The 5953-nt window shown below is 40.5% G+C and overlaps 1 protein-coding gene across 1 annotated transcript in view; it reads left to right on the forward strand.

The window, feature by feature from the left end:
- The window catches only part of LOC308660171 (dehydrogenase/reductase SDR family member 13-like), a gene marked incomplete at its 5' end in the record, with an annotated part of 87342 nt that extends 81720 nt beyond the window's left edge, over positions 1-5622 (forward strand). The window contains one exon of the mRNA XM_081314394.1: positions 5566-5622. The remainder of the gene's footprint in view (positions 1-5565) is intronic.
- Positions 5623-5953: the final 331 nt, after the last annotated feature.

Consider the following 5953-nt stretch of genomic DNA (forward strand, 5'->3'; position numbering starts at 1 on the left):
TCTTTTGTAATAATGCCACTTGGGGGGTGTATGAAAGCCCTAATAAGCAGGCATATACATAGAATGAAGGCTACTGCTAAGCTTGTAAGCCGCCCTGAGTCTTCGGAGAAGGGCGGGATATAAATGGAATTAAAATAAATAAATAAATAATACATTTATTTTTTTATTTTTTTATTTTTATTACATTTATATCCCGCCCTTCTCCGAAGACTCAGGGCGGCTTACAAGCTTAGCAGTAGCCTTCATTCTATGTATATGCCTGCTTGTTAGGGCTTTCACACACACCCCAAGCGGCATTATTACAAAGTCAGCTTATTGGCCCCAACAATCTGGGTCCTCATTTTACCTACCTCGGAAGGATGGAAGGCTGAGTCAACCTTGAGGTTTAGAGGTTTCAGTTTCAAAATATTCCCTTCAATCCTGAGAAGTTCTTTATAAGTAATCACACCTTGTTTCTGCTCCACATTTATATTTCCTATTGCATGTCTAGGTATTGCCCATATAGGTATTCTATTATTTAATATATGTTGATACTTTTTCCACACTCGAAACAAAGCATTCCTTAAAATATGAGTCTTAAAAACATTATCCACCTTTTTGTCATAAAACAGATACGCATGCCATCCATACAATAAATCATACCCCTCAATATTCAATATTCTTTCATCTGTTAAATTAAACCAGTCACTAATTGTTGATAGAACAACTGCATCATAATATAATCTCAAATTGGGCATCTTCAGACCCCCTCTCTCACGTGCATCTTGCATTATTTTAAGCTTTACTCTCGGTCTTTTCGCTGCCCAAATAAATTTATTAACACCTTTTTGCCACTCATTTAAATTTGCATCTTTCTTAAGTATTGGTATCATTTGAAACAAAAATAAAAATTTTGGTAAGACATTCATCTTTATAGCTGTAAAAATTACAACTGTGATTTTTTCCAACTATCAATCTCCTTTTTTACATTTTGCCATAACAGTTCATAATTATTTTTATATAATTTCACATTCAAAGCTGTGATATATACCCCCAAATATTTAACCTTTTTTACTATTTTAAATCCTGTTAATTTTTCTAACACTTCTCTTTGTTTTATAGTCTTATTTTTGTTAGTATTTTACTTTTTTGCTTATTAACTTTAAATCCAGAAACTTGCCCGTATTGCATTATCACATCCAATAGTTCTAAAACCGATTGAGTAGGTTGACTTAAAGTAACAACCAAGTCATCTGCAAATGCCCTCAATCTATAATCTTGATGCCTAATTTTAATTCCCTTTATCTTATTTGATTCACGTATTTTAATCAGTAATATTTCCAATGTTAAAACAAATAATAATGGTGATAAAGGGCATCCCGGCCTTGTTCCTTTTTCAATTTTACAAATTTCTGTTAAATTACCATTAACAATTATTTGTGCCGTTTATTTTTGATATATTGCTTTAATAGCCTGTAAAAAATAATCCCCAAATTCCATCTTTTCTATTACTTTCTATAAAAATTGCCAATTCAGTTGATCAAAAGCCTTCTCTGCATCTAGAAATATCAATGCAGCAGGGACTTGGTTGTTTCTTTCCAAATATTCCAATAAATTAACAATTTGTCTTACATTGTACTTCATTTGTCTACCAGTTATAAACCCCAATTGATCATTATGTATCACTTGTTGCATTATATACTGTACATTACTCTATTTGCCAATATTTTAGCAAATATCTTATAATCAGTATTTAAAAGAGATATTGGTCTATAATTCTTTGGTTGACTAAGATCTTGATCTTCCTTTGGAATCAATGTTATAAAAGTTGTTCTCCATGATGGGGGCACTACTCCCCCAAGTTGAATTGTTCTAAATAAATCCTTTAAAGGCTCCACCATTTCTAACTGTAAATTTTTATAGTAACTAGCTGTCAATCCATCTGTCCCTGGTGATTTACCCAGTTTCAACTGTTTAATTGCTAAGGCAATCTCTTCTGAAGTTATTAACTGATTCATTCCATCCCGCTGCTCTTGAGTAACCTTAGGAATATTCACCTCTTGTAAATGTTTATCTATATCTATACTTTGAATTGTATCACTAGCATATAATTTAGAGTAAAATTCTGAAAATATCTTTCTGATAATATCTTGTTGATAAACCTTTTTACCTTTACAATCTATTTTCCCTATAGTCCGAGACTTTTCTTTTTTCCTTATCAAATAAGCTAGCCATCTACCTGGCTTGTTAGCATTATAAAAAGTATTATGTTTAGTGTATCGTATATTGGTTGCCACCTGGTCTGCCATCAACATATTAAACTGCCCTTTCAATAGGTTAATTGTTTCTTTCACTTTCTTATCAGCTGGGTTCAAGATAAGTAACCTCTCCTTCATCTTTATTTCCTCTTCTAACTCCTTTCGCTTTTGTTCCTTTTTACGTCTATACTTATTATTCAAATATATTAATACTCCTCTCATATAAGCCTTACTTGCATCCCAAACCATTTCAATTGATGTACCCTTATGCATATTCATTACAAAAAATTCTCTCATTTGTTTTCTACATTCATTCACAATTTCCTCATATCTAAACAAATTTTCATTTAATCTCCAAGGTCTTCTATCCCTTTTCTCTTGAACCGAAGAGATGATGGTAGATTTTAGGCAGAGCCTTCCTGTTCCGCCACCTCTGGCAACGTTAGACCAGTGTTTTTCAACCTTTTTTGGGCAAAGGCACACTTGTTTCATGAAAAAAATCACGAGGCACTCCACCATTAGAAAATGTTAAAAAAAATTAACTCTGTGCCTATATTGACTATATATAAAGTAATTCTCTTGAATAGGAATCAAATAAACACAAAGAAAGTATTTTATAATTACTTTTCAATTTTTCCCACGGCACACCAGGCAACATCTCGCGGCACACTAGTGTGCCGCGGAACAGTGGTTGAAAAACACTGTGTTAGACAACGCGGGATCAACAGCCAAGACCTTCAGGCTTCGGGGTTCTTGCTTAACACGGGCAGCTTTAAAACTCCTATAAGTCAATAAACAACATCTTATAAATAGAACGTAGCCCCAGAAACCAACTATTACAGTACGAAAGGCCACTGCGAATCCCTTCACCCTTGTCTCAGGAAAGTCAAGCCGAAAAATAAAAAGCACCAGGGAAGATTTTTTCTCTCTCTCCCCTCTCTCTTCCTCCCCCCCCCCCGCCCAGGGCAGTTAACAGCCAAGAAACATGAACCAGGAACAAATCAACAGAAAGCCTACATAAAAACCAACAACAGTGTTAACCCCAAACACACCAGGACTCATGACAAGACAGAAACAAAGACGACAAAAACTGCATCAACAAGTTATTCCCATCCTGGGCGATAGGAGTAATCAATCCTACTGAAAGGGGGGGGGGAACCAAGCTAGGAAATTAAGAACAAACCCCTCACAAATCTCATCAAAACATGAAACAGGGAAGAGTATAAAGCAAGGGTGTCAAACTCAATTTCATGGAGGGCCGCATCAGCATTGCGGTTGCCCTCAAGGTGCCGGGTGGGTATGGCCAGGGTGGGCGTGGCCTACTGGGTGGGCATGGCTAGGGTGCATATGGCCTACTGGGTGGGCGTGGCCAGCTCTACATCGTTGGCTTCAAGGGTGCCTATGGGGGCCTGGGTAGGAGTGGGACAGATCTGGGGGTCTCTGGCAGGAGGAGGGTCTCTGGGTCGGGGCCAAGGCAGCGGGGGCCGTTCCCTCACTGTTTCCAGGATGGCTTCGTGGGCCGCATGAAACCACTTCGCGGGCCGGATCCGGCCCCCGGGCCTTGTGTTTGACATGTCTGGTATAAAGTGTACCACGCATGTAGTTGATTCTGACCAGCTAGTCCAGAAGTCATTGCCAAATCAGTTCTCTGTCCGGCTTCTTGAATAAAATCCACTTTCTGGCAGCTTGCTTCGCTTAGTGTCAACCGTTTTTATTCTTCTTTATCCTGAAGCTATTTTTTCCTCTTGAGTCCAAGTTACTCACTGTTTCTTTGTTCTACATCAATGAAATGCACATTCTCTTTTTTCTTGCCCATGTTATTTGTCCTACAACTGACATGATGCAGAAGAGGTTTGGGGTGTATTCTCAAATATTGTAACTGATATTGTATCCGAAAAGCAGTACAATGGGGGGAAAGGTTGAAAAGATGCGCACTAGGGCACCTGTTACAGAGCTTAAACCAGAAAAACAATGCTGTGCTTTTTTCACCCTCCTCAGCCCCCTGGTTATCACTTCTGGCCATGTCATGTAGGCTTCATACGCTCCTTCCAGCAATTTGTCTATCATCACCTGAAGTCCCCTCCACCTGAAGGACCCTCCTTCCTTTAGTAGCATTGCCTACCTGATGCCCCTCCTCTGTTGTGAAAAAGACATCCAGCATGGCTTGGAGGTCTGCCCAGTTCATGGACAGAACCAATTCAGAATATTTGTGCGGGGTGTCAGTGTAAGAACCCAATCGGTCCTCCCATGCAGAAAGATCAGATGTGGAGAAGGGAGTATGAAACAGGACCTCATCAGTGTCCCCCCTCCTAACAGCTACCTGCCCTGTGAGGGAGTAGATCCCCTCATGGGGTGGAGGAGCAGAAGCTAAAGCAGGAAAAGGCGGTGCCGTGGAAGGTCACCACAGCCCACAGTCTCTAAGCACCTGCTTATTCACATGTAAGGCCCAGAAAAACAAAAGAGCATATGAAGCATGCTGAGCATGATCCATGCCTCTTTAAGCACAATCTCCATGGTTTAAAAAACTCCCAAATTTATGGATTCCCCTGTGGGCCAAACAGTGGGTATGTCCTGGTGACAGAGGGCATTGTACTTAATCAGAGTTTCAATTTCGTATCCCAACAGGTTTTAAGCTTACCAAAGTTCCTTATGACACAGTCAAGGGGGCTGAGAACACATCCCTTCCTTTTATTCATTCTAACTGTCCTTTTATTCATTCTAACTGGTCTTTCTGGGCTGAGCCCATGTGTTCAAGTCACTCACACCACTTGCACAGCCTGTTGGGCCACAAGAGATCCACTGACCTTCAGCTAAGATCAGTATCATGCCTAGGCCTGGTCAACAGCGGGAAATGTATATATATAAAAGGAGCAACCACAAACCTCAAACCACACACCACTCACAACCCGTTGGAGCACGAGAGTACAAGATTAATGCCCCTTGCTTTCTAGGTGCCCCCAGCACCCCAAAAAAAGGGGGGCCTAGGTGCGGCTGGCGTAAACCCTTCCGCCCAGCTCTGGTCAATGGTGGGAAATAATTCAAGGAAACAGACACATGTTTACACATACACACACTCTCCCAAGCAAGCTGGTGCAACAAAGTAATGTATATCTGTGTGCTCTACCTTATCTTCAGCCCTCCTGAGTATGCAGGAACCAAGTAAAAGGCAACCAAAAAGAAGAAAAATCCTGGTTCCTGTTAAAACCACAATGAAGAGTCAAGAAGGGGGGCACCTCCAGGAAATTGCGGAGCACGCTTCCCCTTTCCTGAGCCTCCCTAGGACCAACCAAGCGCCTCTCCTGCCTGGCTCGCCAAAAATGATATGCAGGTTCTGAGGTTTTGCTGGTAAAAAATACAGGAAACCAGAAGTTGCCTTCAAGCTTTACGTTTTTATTCAGCTGAACAAAAAGACGGGCTCCTCTAAATGAGAGCAGCCCCAAAAGACAAGAAATCCTTGTATTTATTCTTCCTGGTTACATAAGCAAGCCATCCAGCAAAGCTGACACGCATACGATACAGATTTCACCCAGTAAATCTGGCATACTGTAGATAAGAGCAGGGCTTTTTTTCTCATAGAACGCTCAGAACGGCGTTCCAGCACCTTTAAAAAAAGCTGCCTCTATTGGCTTTGGAAAGCCTATTGCAATCTTGGCTCTTTTTTATGACTCGTGGACTTCAACTCCCAGAAATCCTGAGCCAGCCACGCTGAGGGGAAA

The sequence above is a fragment of the Vipera berus genome (assembly GCF_964194415.1).
Source record: "Vipera berus genome assembly, chromosome: 1".
NCBI lineage: Eukaryota > Metazoa > Chordata > Lepidosauria > Squamata > Viperidae > Vipera > Vipera berus.